The following is a 20,577-nucleotide window of genomic DNA, read 5'->3' on the forward strand; positions in this document are numbered from 1 at the left end:
ATATCTTGAATTCTTATTTTCAATCCAATCACCCATTGTTTTTGCATTATTTAATAATAGCTTTGTAATAAAGCGATAATTACCTTTCTAGAACAAACTGCTACCATGTACTATAAGCATGAGCTTACTAAAATAAGCTTTACTGTGTCTATTTGAATGTTAAAAGCAAAGCAAAACCAACAGAAACTTTAAATTATAATCCACAAGTACAAGTAAAAAAGTTTCACCACAAACCTCTAGTCTTGTTTATGGAAAGATAATTACATCAAATTATGTTCGATCAAATAATCAGAATATTTGTATAATAAAAGTAAGAACATTTTCTAGAATTCATAATGGCCAATTAAAAAAATGAAACCATGTGAGTGTTGAATATTTTCTTCAATGATTATTTAATTCTCTCCTCATAGCCTGTTTCTTTAAATAGAAAAGCATCACATGGATGTGCTTTATCACACAATAGATCTCGCTCTGGCTTTTCTTGGGAGGGTCTTGTGTTCTTGAGGGTCCTATGGGACTGACATTTATCTTCTCAGCTTTCTTGTTAAACATTCTCAGTAGAGTGCCTTGGACTGACAAACTGAAATACATTTTGATGAGGCAACATGAACAGAAGGAGTGTGGGGAGAGGACGGTGGAAATCTGTTTTACTCAACCTTGAAGAGATGTTCAGTGTTAATTCCCTGCTTCAAATAAAGTACATCAAGTATATATGCAGTGTTCCCGAGAGTTTCCTAATGCACTGAAAAAACAAACCATCTGAGATGGGAAGAAGTACACCAAGTATATATGCAGTGTTCCCGAGAGCTTTCTGATGCGCTGAAAAAACAAACCATCTGAGATGGGAAGAAGTACACCAAGTATATATGCAGTGTTTCAGAGAGCTTCCTAATGCACTGAAAAAACAAACCATCTGAGATGGGAAGAAGTACACCAAGTGTATATGCAGTGTTCCCGAGAGCTTCCTAATGCACTGAAAAAACAAACCATCTGAGATGGGAAGAAGTACACCCAGTATATATGCAGTGTTTCAGAGAGCTTCCTAATGCACTGAAAAAACAAACCATCTGAGATGGGAAGAAGTACACCAAGTGTATATGCAGTGTTCCCGAGAGCTTCCTGATGCACTGAAAAAACAAACCATCTGAGATGGGAAGAAGTACACCAACTGTATATGCAGTGTTCCCGAGAGCTTCCTGATGCACTGAAAAAACAAACCATCTGAGATGGGAAGAAGTACACCAAGTGTATATGCAGTGTTCCCGAGAGCTTCCTGATGCGCTGAAAAAACAAACCATCTGAGATGGGAAGAAGTACACCAAGTGTATATGCAGTGTTTCCGAGAGCTTCCTGATGCGCTGAAAAAACAAACCATCTGAGATGGGAAGAAGTACACCAAGTGTATATGCAGTGTTCCCGAGAGCTTCCTGATGCGCTGAAAAAACAAACCATCTGAGATGGGAAGAAGTACACCAAGTGTATATGCAGTGTTCCCGAGAGCTTCCTAATGCACTGAAAAAACAAACCATCTGAGATGGGAAGAAGTACACCCAGTATATATGCAGTGTTTCAGAGAGCTTCCTAATGCACTGAAAAAACAAACCATCTGAGATGGGAAGAAGTACACCAAGTGTATATGCAGTGTTCCCGAGAGCTTCCTGATGCACTGAAAAAACAAACCATCTGAGATGGGAAGAAGTACACCAACTGTATATGCAGTGTTCCCGAGAGCTTCCTGATGCACTGAAAAAACAAACCATCTGAGATGGGAAGAAGTACACCAAGTGTATATGCAGTGTTCCCGAGAGCTTCCTGATGCGCTGAAAAAACAAACCATCTGAGATGGGAAGAAGTACACCAAGTGTATATGCAGTGTTTCCGAGAGCTTCCTGATGCGCTGAAAAAACAAACCATCTGAGATGGGAAGAAGTACACCAAGTGTATATGCAGTGTTCCCGAGAGCTTCCTGATGCGCTGAAAAAACAAACCATCTGAGATGGGAAGAAGTACACCAAGTGTATATGCAGTGTTCCCGAGAGCTTCCTGATGCGCTGAAAAAACAAACCATCTGAGATGGGAAGAAGTACACCAAGTGTATATGCAGTGTTCCCGAGAGCTTCCTGATGCGCTGAAGAAACAAACCATCTGAGATGGGAAGAAGTACACCAAGTGTATATGCAGTGTTCCCGAGAGCTTCCTGATGCGCTGAAGAAACAAACCATCTGAGATGGGAAGAAGTACACCAAGTGTATATGCAGTGTTCCCGAGAGCTTCCTGATGCGCTGAAAAAACAAACCATCTGAGATGGGAAGAAGTACACCAAGTGTATATGCAGTGTTCCCGAGAGCTTCCTGATGCGCTGAAAAAACAAACCATCTGAGATGGGAAGAAGTACACCAAGTGTATATGCAGTGTTCCCGAGAGCTTCCTGATGCGCTGAAAAAACAAACCATCTGAGATGGGAAGAAGTACACCAAGTGTATATGCAGTGTTCCCGAGAGCTTCCTGATGCGCTGAAAAAACAAACCATCTGAGATGGGAAGAAGTACACCAAGTGTATATGCAGTGTTCCCGAGAGCTTCCTGATGCGCTGAAAAAACAAACCATCTGAGATGGGAAGAAGTACACCAAGTATATATGCAGTGTTCCCGAGAGCTTCCTGATGCGCTGAAAAAACAAACCATCTGAGGTGGGAAGAAGTGTACTTCATCAACCCCCTGAGCAGCAATGATTTGCCTCAGCTTGTCATACATACTTGATTCTGATTAAAATAAGGCAAATGAACTAGTTTAATATTTCTTGATAAGAAATTGCATTTGTCTTTAGTAGAATTTCAAATTTCACATAATATGGATTGTATATGTTGATTGTTACGGAGACTAGCAAGGCATATGAAACTATTGAGCTGAGGAACATATTTTAGTGGCTGTAACTGGTTTGAGAGTTGGTTTTTAAGTGACCCAAATGACTACGGTGATGAGATTAGATATGAGAAGCCTGGATAAAGAGGTATTCAAACTTGTAATTAAAGTGAAAGCTTCCTCAAATTGCTCCACTGCTTTTCAGTGTTTCTTGTAGTTAGATTAGTAGAAGCCGTGATTCTCTCTGAAGTATCGAGTAAGAAGGAGCTACACTGCTGGGGAGACGAAGGCAGTGCAGTGCTTTCCCAAGTAAAAATCCCATGCTACAAAAACACAGGAAGCGCATTAAGATAGAGTTAGGGTCAGGGGTGAAGAAGCAGAGCACAAAGGATTTTTAGGGCAATGCAGCTATTCTTTGTGATACTCTAATGATGGCACGTGCCATTATACACATCTGCAAACTTACGAAATGCGCAACACCAGGAGTGAACCCTAAATGTAAACTGTGGACTTTGAATGATATTTCAGTGTAGGCTTATCAGTGGTTTTAAAAAAAAAAGGACCACTCTTGGGGGGGATGTCAATAGCAGGAAAGGCTGTGCATGTGTGGGGACAGGTGCTACATGGAAACTATCTTTCTCTCAATTTTCTTCCCAAGATTGCTGGAAAAAATTAAGTCTATTTAAAATGCACTTACCACTTTTCACTAGAACTTCTACAAACAAAAAAGTTGGAGCTCGTTCTCGGGCCCCCTTAGTTTTGCTAATCACGCTGTGACTCTGAGTAGAAGGCCATTTGGAGGCTTGTTCACTTACCCTTCTTAGGTTGTAAAGTTAGTTGGCATATTCTGGGTACAGAATAACTTTTAAGAAATGATCTATGGCTGGGCGTGGTGGCTCAAGCCTGTAATCCCAGCACTTTGGGAGGCCCAGGCAGGTCAAGAGGTCAAGACCATCCTGATCAACATGGTGAAACCCCGTCTCTACTAAAAATACAAAAAATTAGCTGGGCATGGTGGCACGTGCCTGTAATCCCAGCTACTCAGGAGGCTAAGGCAGGAGAATTGCCTGAACTCAGGAGGCGGAGGTTGCGGTGAGTGGAGATTGCGCCATTGCACTCCAGCCTGGGTAACAAGAGCGAAAATCCGTCTCAAAAAAAAAAAAGAAATGATCTATATATGATTTTGACCAAAACTCTATTCTGCTTATGTTATAATAAATTGAAATGATTTTGTATTTAGTGAAATGGTTTGTCTCACTAAGTTCAACATATAATCTCATATGACGTTCACAGGAACTGTGTAGGTATGAGTATCCTCACTTTAGTGGTGAGGTTCACAAAGTTTGAGTTGCTTGCTAAATAACTAGAACATGAAACCTGATTTTCTGATTTTAAATGCAGAGGTATTCTATTTTGCTGCTTGGATTTTTACCTGATGTCATAAAGGAAGTCACTCTGATGGACAGCATCTTGTAGTAGTCAGAATAATATGTACTCCTATATCTGTAATTGATTCTTGGAACCTGGAAGAAAGTGGCTTTTCCTCTTTATGCTAATAGATGGACACACATCATGCATTTCAAGCCCCAGGTCACACACTGTGATACAAACATATTTTAGCTTGGTGCAGTGGCTCATGCCTGTAAACCCAGCACTTTGGGAGGCTGGGGCAGGTGAGTTGCTTGAGCCCAGGAGTTCAAGATTAGCCTGGGCAACATATTCAAATCCCATCTCTACCAATATATATATATATATATAAATTTAAAAATTGGCTGGGTGTGGTTGCACATGCCTGTAGTCTCAGGTACTTGAGAGGCTGAGATGAGAGAATAGCTTTAGCCTGGGAGATTGAGCCTGAAATAAGCTGTGATTTTGCCACTGCACTCCAGTCTGGGCTGTCAAGGTCCTGACCCAGTGATGGATGAACAAATGTACTCAAACAGAAATCTCTAGTCAAAGAGTGGGCTGGGGGTCTGTGGCCACTTACAGACACTGCCGAAAGAGATAGCAACCATTCGGCCCTGACCAGCTGGCACTAAGGGCATTTATTAAGTATAGATTTAATAACAGAGGCTCTGTGTCAACATGCTTATGCATAATGATTCAACGCCAGGTTCTGTTGCCTAAAGCAAACACCATTTGTAGGTAGTAAATCTGGTCATCTCCCTACCCCCAGTAGAAAGCAATCATGCATCTGTGGATAGTCAAAGGTTAGTCTTAGGACCACATGAGTAAACAACTGATTTAGATAAACTGTCTTAGGTTCCTTTGTTATTTATTCTTGCTATTAGCTGAAGAGGATTAGGTTGTCTTCATCAATAACTTTACCATGAGGCCTTTTACAAAACCTTCCAGCCTTCCAAGAAGGTCTGTGACTATTTTCTTTAACCTTTTAAAATAATTTCTCTTACAACTCTTTCTACCACTCTGACTGAACCCCCACACTGGGCAATACAGTGAGACCCTGTCTCAAAAATAAAACAACAAAAAATTCAAATATATTTTAATATATAGTGGGGCCTTCCATAATTCCATCCTCTGATGTTATGCTAGGATTGTTTTGTATGTGAGATCAAGTAATTCCCTTCCCTTCATGTAATGTAGTTATGAAATCGTTGATTTCTAGATACAGAATTTTGGAATGTTGAGGATTGTGCTAAAGAAAGACATTTGTTGGTTATGTAATTTTTATCAGAAGAAGCCAACATGTTTTGTCACTGGAATAATATTATAATCAATGCTTATTTGTTGAGCTATAAATAAATAGCTTATTCTTTTCAGGATGGCTGTGAGAAATGTGACGTTTTATTTTTATGACATAAAATATGTTACGGGCCATTTTAATTACCTGCCTTCCACACACAGTTCCTTTCCCACTCCATCCTACTCCCAAGGTTAAATTCAATTTGGGGAGAGATATATTATGAAGATATGTATTCTCTCTACGTTTATAAAGTCTGTAGTGTCACTGCAATGTCAATAACATTTCCAAATAGAATTGTTTTTTAGAAATAAAAAAAAGTTTAACTGAAAATGTATATATAAAAGTGGCTGGAAGGTTATGAAAAAGAGTAATGCAGGCAGAGAATGGTCTTATCAAATGTCGAAGTATATTTTAAACCAATAGGATCTTTGGCACTGGCACAGAGAGTGACTCGGCAGAGCAGAATAGTGTAGGAACAGACCCCCGTGTCTATTTGTGTATGTGACATGACATTTCCATTCAGTAGCTGAAGTCAGGATAACAGTGGCTCATGTGGACAAATAAAGATGAATATCAAATCTTAGCACAAGTGAGACTTTAGCTTTTCACTTGTACTGTCTTGTCCTACTTCACATTTTTATTGTATTCATGTTTTATTTTTATAGTAAAAATTATGTATATTTCAAAAAGATAGTGTCCTCATAAGTTGACTTTCTTCTGTTTTGTTAATATCCACGAACTCTGCTGTTCCATGAAAATGAGCGGTTTGCTGTTCTAATGTTTTGCTCTATGTATTTTGCTCTCGGTAAAACTTGACTATTTAAACATGGACTTTTATGTTGATTATAACATATCTTGCTTAAAAAATGCAAGACTCTCAATCAGGTGCTCTTAATAGGTGGTTTTTATCCCTTAGTTTCCTTACCTTGCCGCTTGTTGATAGCTCTTGATTCCACTTTAAATCTCTGATTTTGTAAAACTCAGTTCTGTCTTGTGATGCCATACCTGTGACCTTCATTACTGGCAAAGAAGATTTCTGCTCACCATTTGATCTGCAGATTTGTGGACTCCTTACCTGAGTTGAGCTTCTTACAGCTATGACTCAGTTGTCAACATAGTACACCTTCCACTTCATTAAAATCTGGATGCCCCTGGCAGTGCTTCAGAACTGCTATGTCTTCATAGAATACTGATTTGAAATGAGCTTGCGTAACTGAGATTGTTGTAGGATACCGACATACCTGAATCCCTGTGGAGAAAAAAATTTCCTAGAAATAATATATTATCTGCCCGTCTCTTTGGATGATATAAAGAGGTGCTTTATAATACCTCTAATTTATCCTACAGATTTTATCTAAAATAGGAGAATTTTCTGTAGAGTGGGATGTATGCGTATATGTATATGTGAATATATATATATATATATATATATATATGTTTGTTTTTTTGAGACGGAGTTTCGCTCTTGTTACCCAGGCTGGAGTGCAATGGCGCGATCTCGGCTCACCGCAACCTCTGCCTCCTAGGTTCGGGCAGTTCTCCTGCCTCAGCCTCCCGAGTAGCTGGGATTACAGGCGCGTGCCACCATGCCCAGCTAATTTTTTGTATTTTTAGTAGAGACGGGGTTTCACCATGTTGACCAGGATGGTCTCTATCTCTTGATCTCGTGATCCACCCACCTCGGCCTCCCAAAGTGCTGGGATTACAGGCTTGAGCCACCGCGCCTGGCCCGAATTTATATATATTTATGTACACTTATGTGTGTGTAGTTACACACAAAAGTGTATATATACGTGTGTCACCTAGAACTTTACATTATATGAGATGCTTAATATTATAAAAAATGGAATACAAAATACACTAGTAGATTATAGCAGGATTCTGACAACTCAGGTTTTGTTATGCTGAAAACTTACGTCGTATTTAACTGCTTAACTCTCACATTTACTATTTCGTCATTATTCTTTCCTGTTTCCTTCATCTCAGATACCACCTCAGTGGACTTTTTCAGTTGTCTGAAAGCAAAAGGAGTAAAAATGCTGCTGGGAAATTTTAACCTTTTTGCAAGGCCTCTAGCGGGCATGAACCCCTAGTGGAGAAAGGCTGACAAAAGGCTAATAAATGCTTCCGACTGAGTTGAGGATAAAGTAAGGTCTACTGCTACTGGTAGATGGAAGCTTCATATGGATTTGTCTATCATAAAAAAAGGAAGTCTACCTGCAAAATTCTTAATAAATACACACGTATTTTTAAAGTTAAAAGTTATGTGTTCATTGCTGAATAATAACAAAAGAAAAACTCACATCTGAAACTGAACATCTGGTAAAACAATCTATTTCAAAATAAAATTAAGGAATTTTGCAGGTACATGTAATAGATATTCTGTACCTTATGTAATAACAAACAGCAGCTATGAAGTGAAATGTAAGCTTGGCCTTTCTAGCTTATTAGCTCTAAATATCAATATGGCTTGCTATTCTATCAATTTTAACTGTATAAATATTATAAGAATATACTAGATTTTGTACTTGATGTTTCTTATGTTACAATATCCTAGTAGAAAAGATTCTTTTCACAAGTTTCAAGATTCTTTAGACGGATAGTATTACAAAAAAGTACAAATTGTGTAAATATAATTTGTAACTTTGTGTACTTACTTTGTTTTAACAAGTAAGGAAAACCACTCAGACTGCGTCCCTCCCCTCTTGCTCTTCCTCCCAGAGGAAGAAGAGAAGGATCACCCACCATCCACGGCAAATAGCCATTGCAGTGTGGCAGCACCAAGAGCCAGCATCAGGCTGGTGAGGGAGCTCTGCGCCTCCTTCCAATCCCCAGCCTTTTTGGCACCAAGGACCAGCTTTGTAAGAAGACAACTTTTCCAAGGACCAGGGTAGGGGATGGTTTTGGGAAGAAACTGTTTCACTTCAGTTCATCGGGCATTAGATTCTCACAAGGAGCACATAACCTAGATCTTTGCATATGCGGTTCACAGTAGGGTTTGTGTTCCTACAAGACTCTAATGCCACTGCTGATCGGACAGCAAGAGCAGCTCAGGTGGTAATGCTTGCTTGCCTGCCATTCACCTCATGCTAAGCAGCCTGGTTCCTGACCGGCTATGGACAGGTACTGGTCTGCTGCCCTGGGGTTGGGGACCCCTGCTCCACACATTCAGAGAAACTTGTCTAGTGATGAACTGTAGAAATGATCCCTGAAAGTGTTGTCTTTACTTAATAATTTTTGTTGAATAAATCAAAATATCTTATATTTGTGGCTGAACAGTCAATGAATAATAAGGAGGTGGCATTTTCACTGCTAAGTATTGCATGCTGTTAGTAAGATGTGGCCCTTGTTTCCAGTTCAGAGCAAAACCATGTAGATAGGAAGTTTTGACGAGGAGTAGCTTTTTAAAAATATTAGCCAGTATAAATAATAGATGAATTTTGTATTTCTTTTCTTCTGTTTTATTCACATTCATCATTATATTAGTTGTCATTGTGATTTATGTTCATACAATGAATTGGTTCTTGGGTCAGATGCAGTCTTTGATTTTAAAAGATTCTAGTTGGGCCTTACTAGTTGTAATCCTAGACTGTATGCACAAGTGAAAAATAGTATGTCCTATATACAAATAAGTGAAAAAATGCTTTTCCTGGAGATTCTAAAGTTAGAGTTCATAAACGAGGATGCTTGGGGAAAGGCTTAGGCCAGCTCATTCTTAGATGAGCTCGTTCTCAGCTCGTAGGGAGAAGAGAAATATTTCTAGCCTTGGTAGCCTGCAAGTAAGGCAGGCTGAAGAACTTCATTTTTCTTGCTGTCTTTTTAACCTAAATTTCAAACCTGGATATGACCACTTTGATGTGCGCAGAGTTCAAGTATTTATATGGCAAGCAGAAGAAATCAAGAGACATTAGCCCACATGCTGAGCACACCACCTATGCCAAGTGTTCCTTAGATTAAGGAGGGAGGGGAAGAGGTGGTTCTTCAGGCAGTTGCTTTCACAATTCAGGACTAATGCACCTTGCTGGGTAAATACCTGAAAAATACCAATTATTGGCAAAGACCTGTGACTATTAAGTACCCATGGTGATTAATTATTTGTGGTGACCCATATAAAGTCTTAAAACCTATTCAACCACAGCAGCACTTTTTCTCCTTAAAGAGAGAGAGTTGCCTGGTGGACAGGGTGGGTGAGGAGGAGCCATAAGTTTTCCTTTGAACTGTGGTCCTCAGTCATTTTTTTCTTAACCCAACACATGAGCATCTGACACACGGCCATCAGTGAAATTGAATCTCAATGGCAGTAATTTCTAGTAGGAGAAAGGAAGGAAATGACGTCTCAGGGAAGTGAATCAGATTCTCAGGGAGGTGTATGTAGTTTGAAAATGTTCCTTCCTGCCCAGGGGATTCTGAGGCAGCATGCCACCCTGTAACTCTATAGGAATCCTGCCTTAATTTCATCCACAGTAAAAGAAAATACAACATAGGGTGGGTGCAGAACATAAATAAAATGAAATCTCTGTGGTTATATTCTGAGTTATCCCAGATACTAAAACTGAGGTGAATGTATACGTATTTAAAAAACATGGGATGGAGGAAAAACATAACTAAAATGGCAAAGCAAATAATAGCCTGAACATAGATGGTCTAACAGATACCAGACTGTGGGAAGTATGTTGGCATTTGTCAGTGAGCAGTGTGTGGATTACTGAACAAGGCAGCCTGATTTCTTTCATGCGTGATAGGTTAATCGAGAAGACTCTATGAGAAATTGGATGGTTCTGTCAAGTATAGAGAAAGATTTTTGATTTATTCTGTGGCACCATTGATTTCTATAAGATATTCTCAAATTTTTTTGGTTAAATTCTGTTTGTTTTGATCATTAAAATATTTTGTAATGACATTTTTCCCTTTTAGGAAAGTGCCAGTAAGAATCACACAAGTATATTTTAATAGTTTGTGTAACATCTCATTCTGTAGTAAAGTGGTAATATGCAGATATTGTAGAACTGCCCCAGGGAAAAGTTTCTAATACCAGGAGATTTCGGTGCTCATTTGGATTTATACTGAGGAATAAAATTGAATCCTGGTGAAATATCAGACAATTCACTGAATGATTTCATCTAAGATTCCTCACCAGAACAGTTCATCCAATTCTTGGCTGATGTTATTTGAGTGACATTGAGAAGGGAAATGAAACAAGTTTCTTTTTCTATATTTATGGACCAGACAAGGTAGTTCTCTGAGAAAAATAAGAAAATTTGAAAACTACAGCTATATGTGCATTAAAATGCCAACATTCTGGAAATAACACATCTCCCATTGGGGACTCCTGTCTTAAAAGTATAAGTCATTTAAATCTCTAAATGTTTGTGGTAACTTATTACTAATTGCCACATAGCAAGGTTTCATTTTTACAGTATTTATTTTCCTTTTTCATCATTCAATTCAGAGCACATTCTGGTTACTGGCACTACTGCATTCTTACAGTACAAAGATGAATAATATTTATGAAATATCTCAGCGGTACCATAAAAATTAAGTTCTCTGTGTCATTCAAGAAACATAAAACTGTTTAAAACAATTGTGTAAAATATGCCTTATTTTTATTTTTTATTTAGAAAATTATAATTTTTATAAGATACTTAATCAGAATTCTCCACTTCTCTATATCATATAATGCAATGTGCTGTGCTGATTTGAATTACTGTACATGTGTGTGCTTATTAGTTATTTTTTAGTCCAAAATGACTTTGGTCTTGCATATTACTAACAGAACAAAATGCGAGGCACTTTGAAGTAAGAGAATGGAGGTTAGTAAGACTAGCATAGATCTTTTAATTAATTGAATAAATATTCATAAAAATTTAATAAATGCTATATTGAATGATTCTAGAAGTGTTTTATATATATATATATATATATATGTATATAAAACTAAAAGGAAAATAAATTTATATTCTTTGGTGATCTTTTTCCTTTTGAATATCTATAAAACCGCCTTTACTCATTTCAGAAACAAGGCATAAATGTAATAGTATATTATTGCCATTATTAACATATCAAGGGGGAAAAATCTTGTTAAAACACGTTCTTTAAGAAAACCATTAATATGACCCTCACCCAACACCCATATCACATACTAAAATCTGGTTAGCAGTAATTGGGTGTGGTTTGTTTGGCAATATCTGGAGGAATTAAAAAACGCTTCATGAAAATACCTGAAGAACTAGGATTAAATGGGTGACTTCACAATGTGGAATGAAAACTGTAGACATTTTCTGCAGAATTAAAGTTAGTTGTACACAAGTATATACAAATCACATTGTGAAGTTTCACTATTCTCTCAACTTAGGGTAAGTTATGCTCTGGAAACGGGCAACCCTGAAATGTCAGTCGCTCAACATAGCAAAGTTTCTTGTCTTACTGTTTGACGTTGATTGGCTTTCCCTTTGCTCCGTTTCATCTGCTTTCGAGCACCCAGTCTGGCTAAGTGGTTCTCTCTGGGATATTACCGGTTCTCAAGGCAGAGGAGGAAAAAATGGCAAACCATGATCTTTAAGCTGTAAGGTTCAGTGCAGTCTAATAGGTAGATTTCTCATTAATCTTCATTAAGGAGTTGATAAGAAATTATCAGACTAGGTATGGTTAAATATGATTTACTTCATATTAATATGTAATTTCATTTTGTGAGTCTTACGCTTTTACTGCCTAACTGGTACATAGCTGATTAAAGCAGTTTTTTTCTTACTGCAGAAAACTCTTTTCTTATTGCAGAACCCTGTATATAGCTACCCCAAATGTATTTTGTTCAAGAAATACTTAATAACGCTCTTACAGATTGATGAATATGACAGAGTTCCTATCCCCAGAAGCTCACAGTTTAGTTGATGCAATAGATAATTATGCTGAATATTATGATAAAATGGAGACACGAATTTATTTAAAAAAAAATTTTTTTTTTTAATTTTTTTTAAAAATAATTTTTAAAAAATTTTAAAATGTGCTTTATAGTTTCTCATTTAATACAACAGTGCTACCTGGTAGATATCAATGTATTTGTTCCTGTTCATAGTTAAAAAAACAAGCTTAGGGTTATGAAGTAACATGCCCAAGCTCACGTAGCTATGTGCAGCTCCAACTGTGTTAGCTGCTCAGAAGTCTAAACTCTCTTCAGAGATACTTGTCAGCTCCTGAAGTTATTATCTACTCTGCATTGAATCTCTGGGTTTTTGACAATGTTGAGGGCTATTTTCTATTAATTTTGATTTGATGAGAACCTTCTGTTTTAAGGTCAAAGCTGAAACGTACATTTCACTGGGCAAGACATGGAAGATATATCACCTCCCGTGTATCTGTACTCACATTTTCCAGTAGTAATAATTTAGAACGATTTCACAGTTTATCCACTTCAAAGTGGTATTGCTATTGTTGGATAGAGTGACTCTATTCAGCTAATTAATAAAACAATTGTATACTTTTCTGTTTCTCAAGTACTCATGCTGTGGATTACTGATCAAAACTGAAAAAATCAAAACTATTTTTATCAATTCTGAAGACTTGATGGCCATAATAATTACCTTAATATATTTTTTTAAGGTTGAAGTATATTTTTCTAATTATAGAGAGTAAGAGGTAGCTGCAAGAAGCCAAATCTTAAATATATAAAAGGTTTTATTTTTTTTAAATATAAGAGCTTTTTGCCAGAAAAACGAACACTTTTGGAGGTGGATAGCTTTTTTGTCTGTTTTGTTATAGATGATGTCAGGCAGCATCTAGATACCTACATTGCAGAAATATCATGGAGGTAATTCTAGCATTAGATAAAACTCGAAAGATACTGGCATCTTGGCTTGCAGAGTCTGCTTTTCATTCCTGAAGTGCAGCTCGGCTCCCACACCCTTATCCTCTTAAGGCAAACTTATTTGCCAAACACAAATGAATAATGGAGATTTTAATGATGATTTCTTGGGTTGAAAAAGGAAAAAGTGTATGTTACCATCCACATGGAGGAACTTGATAAAGTCTTCATTGCGTACTTTGTTTATCCAAATCTTTTCTCACCTTCCACCTGCCAGGTGTCTTCACTCTCTGCACCTTCCATCCTTATCCATGTGGTCTCCTTAATTTTCATGGATCTGATTCTTCTCGACTGAATGTCAACAAATACTCTCTTCAAGACTCTATCCCCCTTTTGAAATCAGAGCAATGTAGCTCTTTATTATTTCTCCAATCATGTATATTTCTAGTCTCTTCACCTTGTTGTACTAACAGAGCACTCACTGGCGAACAACATCTGTGCTTTCTTGAACTAAGGGGGAATTATTAAGAATAAATTTAATTTTCCCTATGGTATGAATTCATATATAAGCATACTTACACATATCTTGAGATTAGAATGTCTTAAACATTGATGAAGACACCATGTGGATTAAGGAAGAATATTGAAGTACAAAAAGCATGATTTCTGCTGCCAGTAAGCTTCAATTTTTGCATAAATATATTATTTTTTGTATTTGGTTTAAATGATGCATGCATAGAGGGAAACCAGAAGATATGACATTAGCATTCCATTATGTTGTCACAAATACAGCATATGGTTTTTAAAGAAAATCAGTTAAGATGCACCTTGCTTTTTTATTCATGTGCAATATAGCCAAAGTTCCTGGAAGTCACAAATGATGCATGTGGAGGAAATCGGACTCCTTTTTCTCTCGTCCGTATTTAACACAGGATAGCATGGCTCTTGCTGCACCCTTTGTGGTAACGAGTTCTTGGTATTCTGCTAGCTGTTGAAGCTGCCTCACCTTTTCCTCCTCTTCTGTCTCTGTTCTTCCAAAGTTCTTAGTTGAAGGACAAACTGCAAGACCTCAGAGAAATGGTTTCTGTAAGTTATTGATACTCCAAGAATTGTGAATTGCACGGATGAGTTAGACACCCCAAGGAAAGGAAGAAAAAAAAACTTCCCGGAAAGTAAGAGAATATGAAATGTTTAGGGAGAAAAGGGTATGTGGGTTGGATTTCAAGAGAAAAAGTGAAGATAGAAGCTTCTGCCTTCCCTCCTGACTCTTTTAAATACACATTAACAATTCTTGCTTTTACCTTATAGTATTGGGGCAAAGTAGTAACCATTAAAAATCCACAATGTTCTCTGAAAAGCGGTGCTACTTTTAATTTTAAAACATCTCATGTTTATGTTTATATGAAGTATTGAATGTATCCTGCAGTTTCTTATGAATCTTAGAATTCTACATTCTGATGTTTTTCTGCCTCAAGATTCATGAGGTAATATGCAAAAAAGCATAACAAAGTAGTTATATTAAAAAGAAAAGTATTATGATGTGTGCAAAGTGATAGAACTAAAAAAATAACAACATGACTCCTAAAACTTAAATGTCCTTTCATTTCTCACAAAGTGAAAATACCCCAGAAATACCATGGGATACTGTTCTGTTCCTGAAAACTATTACACGTGACCCTAACACAGTAGATGTATAACCTTCACTCTGGCATTAATTTTCCGTGTAGCTACAATTCTTTTGCTGTCTTATGTGCAGATTTATTATTTTTCATTGTGGAAACTTCTTAGTCTTTAGGCATTTTGGGAACACGTGGTCTCGTTAAACTCTTGTTTATTATAAATCTGTCCATGGTAGTAAATACTTTTATTACCTCATGATACTTTCTTTTCTAATTAGATGGTAAACTATTCAAAATTGAAATTAAAACTCATATAAAATTCTAGCCTTCTATCTTTTTTAGTTTTATTTTGTTAAACCAGAGGTGAGCTGTTAAATAAATGACTGATTTGTTTAGGACATACGAGTGAGTTCAGTAAACTTCAATTAAACTGGAAGGGTTGCTGTTGATAGTAAATAAAAGAATTAAGCAATCTTGACTTTATAAAACTTAAAGAAATAAAGTACACTCTTTTCATTCTTTAGTAACTTATATTGCTACAAAATTGTAATGAGTTAGGGAATCCCGGCCCAGATTCTTAGAATGTTTTAGGATTGAAGAAGAGATTTTGTCTGCAATAAGGAATGTCTCATGCTAGTGTTTTATGGTGTTTTTCTATTGTAGATTCACTGCTAGTAATGTTCTGTATGTGCAATGCAAATACCAACAGTTCAGTACAGATTTTGTGGTTAATTTCTTGAGTAAAACATCGGTGTCTCAAACTCTGAGAGACTGAAATATTTTGGATGAATTTATTTTCTGTGTATGTGAGGTTTAGTAATTATGATAATATCCAAAACTTATGTTTATTTAAATCTATTTGATACATGATTAAATTGAGAATCTTTTCATTTTGGAGTATATTGATAGTAATTTGAGTCTTAAACACACTGCAAACATGTCACCAGACTTGCTACTTGTGGAGCTTTTAGACATAAATGTAGACTGGGTTCAGCCTTTGAACCCATTGGTGAGGACTTCTTACCATCTCTGGCTTTAAATCTTTGTAAGTAAATGTTTAGCATAAAAGTTATGGAAGCATTTTTTTTAAGTGATTGACTCTGCTAGGTAGAATGACCAGATATTATAAAAATGAATCTGTTATTAAATTATAAGATATTAAGACATTATTTGCATTCAGAGTGCCTGACACATAATAGGTGTTCAAAGAAAAATTTGTTAACAAAATGAGCACATAAATGTGTAAGTAAAACAAACCTATTCTGTAGAAATACTTTTGCCATTTTTCTTCCTGGCCATTTTCAAGTCATGTGTAGATATGCATTTCTTTTAGGGGATTGCTGCAATTTTTTTAATACATATATTTTGCTTTTTATTAAAAGCATATTTCCCTGACATGTTGCATATTTTTAAACTGCAGTACAAGGTATGCAATTATTATACAGTTTTATAATTTGTTGTCCATTTATTCATTTACTCAGAATATATTATTTTCTACATGCCTGACCCTTTGCTAGGAGCAAAAGATACAAAATTAAGACATGCCCTCAATAAGGGAAACAGAAAGCTGCATATTTAATTTTAAAACAATCTATAATATACATGCTATGTAAAACAGAGTGTATTTTGGGGGATCAGAAGAATTTCTCTATGGAATAGGGAGTCTGAGGAAGCTGGGTAGAAATTTCCTAGGAAAAATGAAAGACAAAGAATAAATTTCAGCTTCTGAGGACTTAGCACAAACATGGAGATAAGCAGAAAAGTAGACATGATGGAAACTGTAGCGAATCAGATCTAAGTCTGAAGGAGGAAGCATGAATGTAAGAGGCTTGAAAGAAGTAAAACCCCAGACTTCCAAAAGAATCTTGTGGAAGGGAGCTCCAGTAGAGATGCCTGTCTTTCTGTAAACCATGGCCCCACAGTGTTGAGAGAGATTTGCTTCAGACATAGCCTAGGAGAATGACGTGAAATGTCTGTAGAATTCTGGAGACACTTCTGTTGTTCAAGCTTTATCATATTTCTATATCTTCTAATTATAAAATTTAATGAAATGTTCATCTTTTGATATAAATTCAAAAGGAGTTGTATACATTCCAAAGAGAGCCCTCCCCAACCCTTCCCTCTTTCTTGTATCGTTTGACATTCCTCAGTCTTCAGATGAATTCAGATTCTGGTGTGCATCTGAGTTGGCAAGAGCATGGGAAGCAAGGGGGTGTGCAGGTGGAGCAGTGGGGGGGGGGCACTGTTTTTCATGGTTATGTCTTAATTTGCTTTGTCTTGTTAGCTTTGGAGGATTTACGTCACTCCAAACTTCTCATTGCAGCTTTACAACTACCTTTATCTCTTACTGTTTTCCTTGGTTCCTGCTGGAAACCTACTTTGTAGTACAGTTGACTCCAGCTGCACAAGTTTGATCTAGGCTGGTCCACTTGCAGGTAGATTTTATTCTACCCCTGCCATCTCCGAGAGAGCAACACCAGTCCCTGCTCTTCCTTCTCATCCTCAGCCTACTCAACGTGAAGACAATGAGATTGAAGACTTTGATGATGATTCACTTCCACTTGACAAATAATGAATATACTTTCTCTTCATTACAATTTTTTTAACTTTCTTTTTGGCTTACTTTATAAGAATACATTTATAACATATAAAATAAGTGTTAATTGACTGTTTATGTTATTGGTAATTCAACAGTCAGCTATCAGTGAAGTTTTCGGGAAGTCAAAGTTATACATGAGTTTTTGACTGTACCGGAAATGGTGGGGTTCGGTGCCCCCAGCCCCTGCATAGTTCAAGGAAGGGTCCACTGTTAGTGTTTAATGAAATACTGAAAACTACTTGTTTCAATAATGAATACATACATAAATGAACACATGAAATAATACTGTTTATTTTCCAAGTCCAGGAAGATTTTAGACTAGAACATAAGCTTCTAATTCCCTGCCACTTTCATTCTTACTCCAGTTATGTGCTTTATTTTATCTAATAAATATTTTTTATGAAATTCACAGCTCGTATATAAATTTCTATATATGAGTGAATTTAGGTATTATATACCCAGAAAACATTTAGTTTTTTTCTCTGTATACTATTCATATCCTTTCTATATTCTTCAAATTCTACTTTCCCTTTTCTTTTTCTTGTTCTTTCACTCACTTTATGGACTTTTAAGCTTTGTAAGTTAAGAACTTAATCTTTTGCCACATATTTTCCTAGTTTGAGCTCCGTATTTTGAATATTCTTCTTCTTTTTTTTTTTTTTAATTCTGTGGAATGAAATTTGTCAATCTTTTCTTTTGTAGCTTCTGGATTTTAAAGTATGACTATATTGAACGTAGACTCTTCAAAAGACAACTAGAAAAAAATACATAAATCAAGTGAGGTTAACCTAATTAGTTGAATGAATGCGGCAAAGCAGAATACTAGCTTGATAAGAGTGTAAGAGTATCTCAAACCTGGAAAGTAGGGCAGAGTAACGTAGACGCAGTGCCAGAATGGTTGAATTAAGGCAGGTCATTCAGGAGGAGATTTGCCTGAGATTGGGCAAAGTATATGATGAAATAGCTTTGGATTGAGGGGCATAGCGAAGTGAGGATGTTAAAGTGAGCCTCGGGAAACAAGCTGTGTGTCTTGATAAGTAAGTTCACAGCCTTATCTTTTAGGAGCTCTTATTTCCCGGAAAAAGAAGCTAAGATATTTTTGCCTGGTCTCAATGTTGTTGAGTACAGAAACAGTAAATTATGTTCAACTATACTGTTTAATACAAGGATAGGGAATTATGTTAGGTTCACTTCTCAGCTATAAAGAAATTCTCCTGCCTTTATTACTTTTATAATTATTTTAATACTGAACTCTTATTAATATTAATGTGGTTTATTTTGGTGAATTGTGTGAGATTTGTCTATCTTTATTTTTACAAAATGGCTACCTGGTATCTTAGTATTATTTATTGAATAATGTTTCTCCAATGATTTAAAATATCCTCATGAAATACGATTTTTCTACCTGTTTGGTTCTGTTTCTGTGTTTTTACTTCTGTTTCACTCCTCTGTCTCCCTTTGCATGCATTATTATGCCACAATTTAAATTATGGAAGCTTTGTATGTTTTGAAATTTGTAAGCAGTCATTCTCCCTCATTGCACTTCCTTTAAGAGATTATTCCCGCTATTTCTAGCACTTTATTTTTTCACATGAACTTTGGAATCAGATGTTATTTTAAAAGAAATTTTAGGCTGGGTATGGTGGCTCACGCCTGTAATCCCAGCACTTTGGGAGGCCAAGGTGGGCAGATCACCTGAGGTCAGGAGTTCGAGACCAATCTGGCTAACATAGTGAAACCTCATCTCTACTAAAGATACAAAAAATTAGCTGGGCATGGTGGTGCATGCGCCTGTAGTCCCAGCTACTCTAGAGGCTGAGGCAGGAGAATTGCTTGACCCGGGAGGTGGAGGTTGCCGTGAGTCAAGATTATGGCATTGTACTCCAGCTTGGGCAACAAGAGCAGAACACCATCTTGGAAAAAAAAGTAAAAATGTAAAATATAATTAAAATATTTTCTACCATTTAAGACAAATATTATTTGATATTTGTTGTGGGAATAGGTTAGTTTAGAAATCAGTTTAGAAAAAAATTGATTAATTTTTCACCAAGTATAGCATCTAAGAACTTATACACACTTTAGGGTACCTTGATATGTTCTTTATATAATACTGGCATCACTCCTTAAAAGTTGTTGAAATCTAGCTTAATGCCTTTTAATTGTGTCATAAAAATGAGGGCTTCTCTATAGCTATACCTATATATTCAAATTCATTGTGATTTCACTCATCAAAACTTAAATTTATATGTCAATTATTTATCCTACCGTCATTAGTAATTCTCTCATTGCTCATGTAATTTTTTAGCTTACACTTTTGATTCTGTTTCGTGGGCAAAGAGTGTGAGTTTTACGTCTCTTTATTTCACATACCTTTATTTTCTTGTCTGATTTAACTGGCTAGTCCCTTGAATACAACACTAAATAACAATGATGATAGTGGACATTGACGAGTTGTGGACTTCTTTAGGAATGCCTCTAGGTTTTTGTCATTAGGCATAATCCTGACTTTCGGGCACCATGTCAGTCTTTTATAAAGTTAAGAATTTTTGTATTCCTGTTTCAGTGTCTTGTAACTTGACTGGGTTATGCCTTCAGTAGAAAGTTTCAGGTCTATTTTGTCTCCTTGGTGTCTTTTTTTTTTTTTTTTTTGAGACAGAGTTTCGCTCTTGTTACCCAGGCTGGAGTGCAATGGCACAGTCTTGGCTCACCGCAACCTCCACTTCCTGGGTTTAGGCAATTCTCCTGCCTCAGCCTCCTGAGTAGCTGGGATTACAGGCACGCGCCATCATGCTTAGCTAATTTTTTGTATCTTTAGTAGAGACGGGGTTTCACCATGTTGACCAGGATGGTCTCGATCTCTTGACCTCGCTATCCACCCAGCTCCGCCTCCCAAAGTGCTGGGATTACAGGCATGAGCCACTGCGCCCGGCCAGTGTCTTTTTTAATATTACTGGATTCGAATAATATTTTATTTAACGATACTGTTTTTGAATTAT

At 36.7% G+C, this 20,577-nt stretch overlaps 1 protein-coding gene and 2 pseudogenes across 1 annotated transcript in view; 1 reads left to right on the forward strand and 2 right to left on the reverse strand.

The window, feature by feature from the left end:
• Nucleotides 1-20,577, forward strand: part of LOC128930066 (uncharacterized) — a 332,066-nt gene that overhangs the window by 215,635 nt on the left and 95,854 nt on the right. The gene's annotated exons all lie outside the window — the stretch shown is intronic.
• On the reverse strand, nucleotides 8,250-8,388 carry LOC128930176 (small nucleolar RNA U3; annotated as a pseudogene).
• LOC128930177 (small nucleolar RNA U3) lies at nucleotides 8,703-8,789 on the reverse strand (annotated as a pseudogene).

The sequence above is a fragment of the Callithrix jacchus genome, chromosome 18, assembly GCF_049354715.1.
Source record: "Callithrix jacchus isolate 240 chromosome 18, calJac240_pri, whole genome shotgun sequence".
NCBI lineage: Eukaryota > Metazoa > Chordata > Mammalia > Primates > Cebidae > Callithrix > Callithrix jacchus.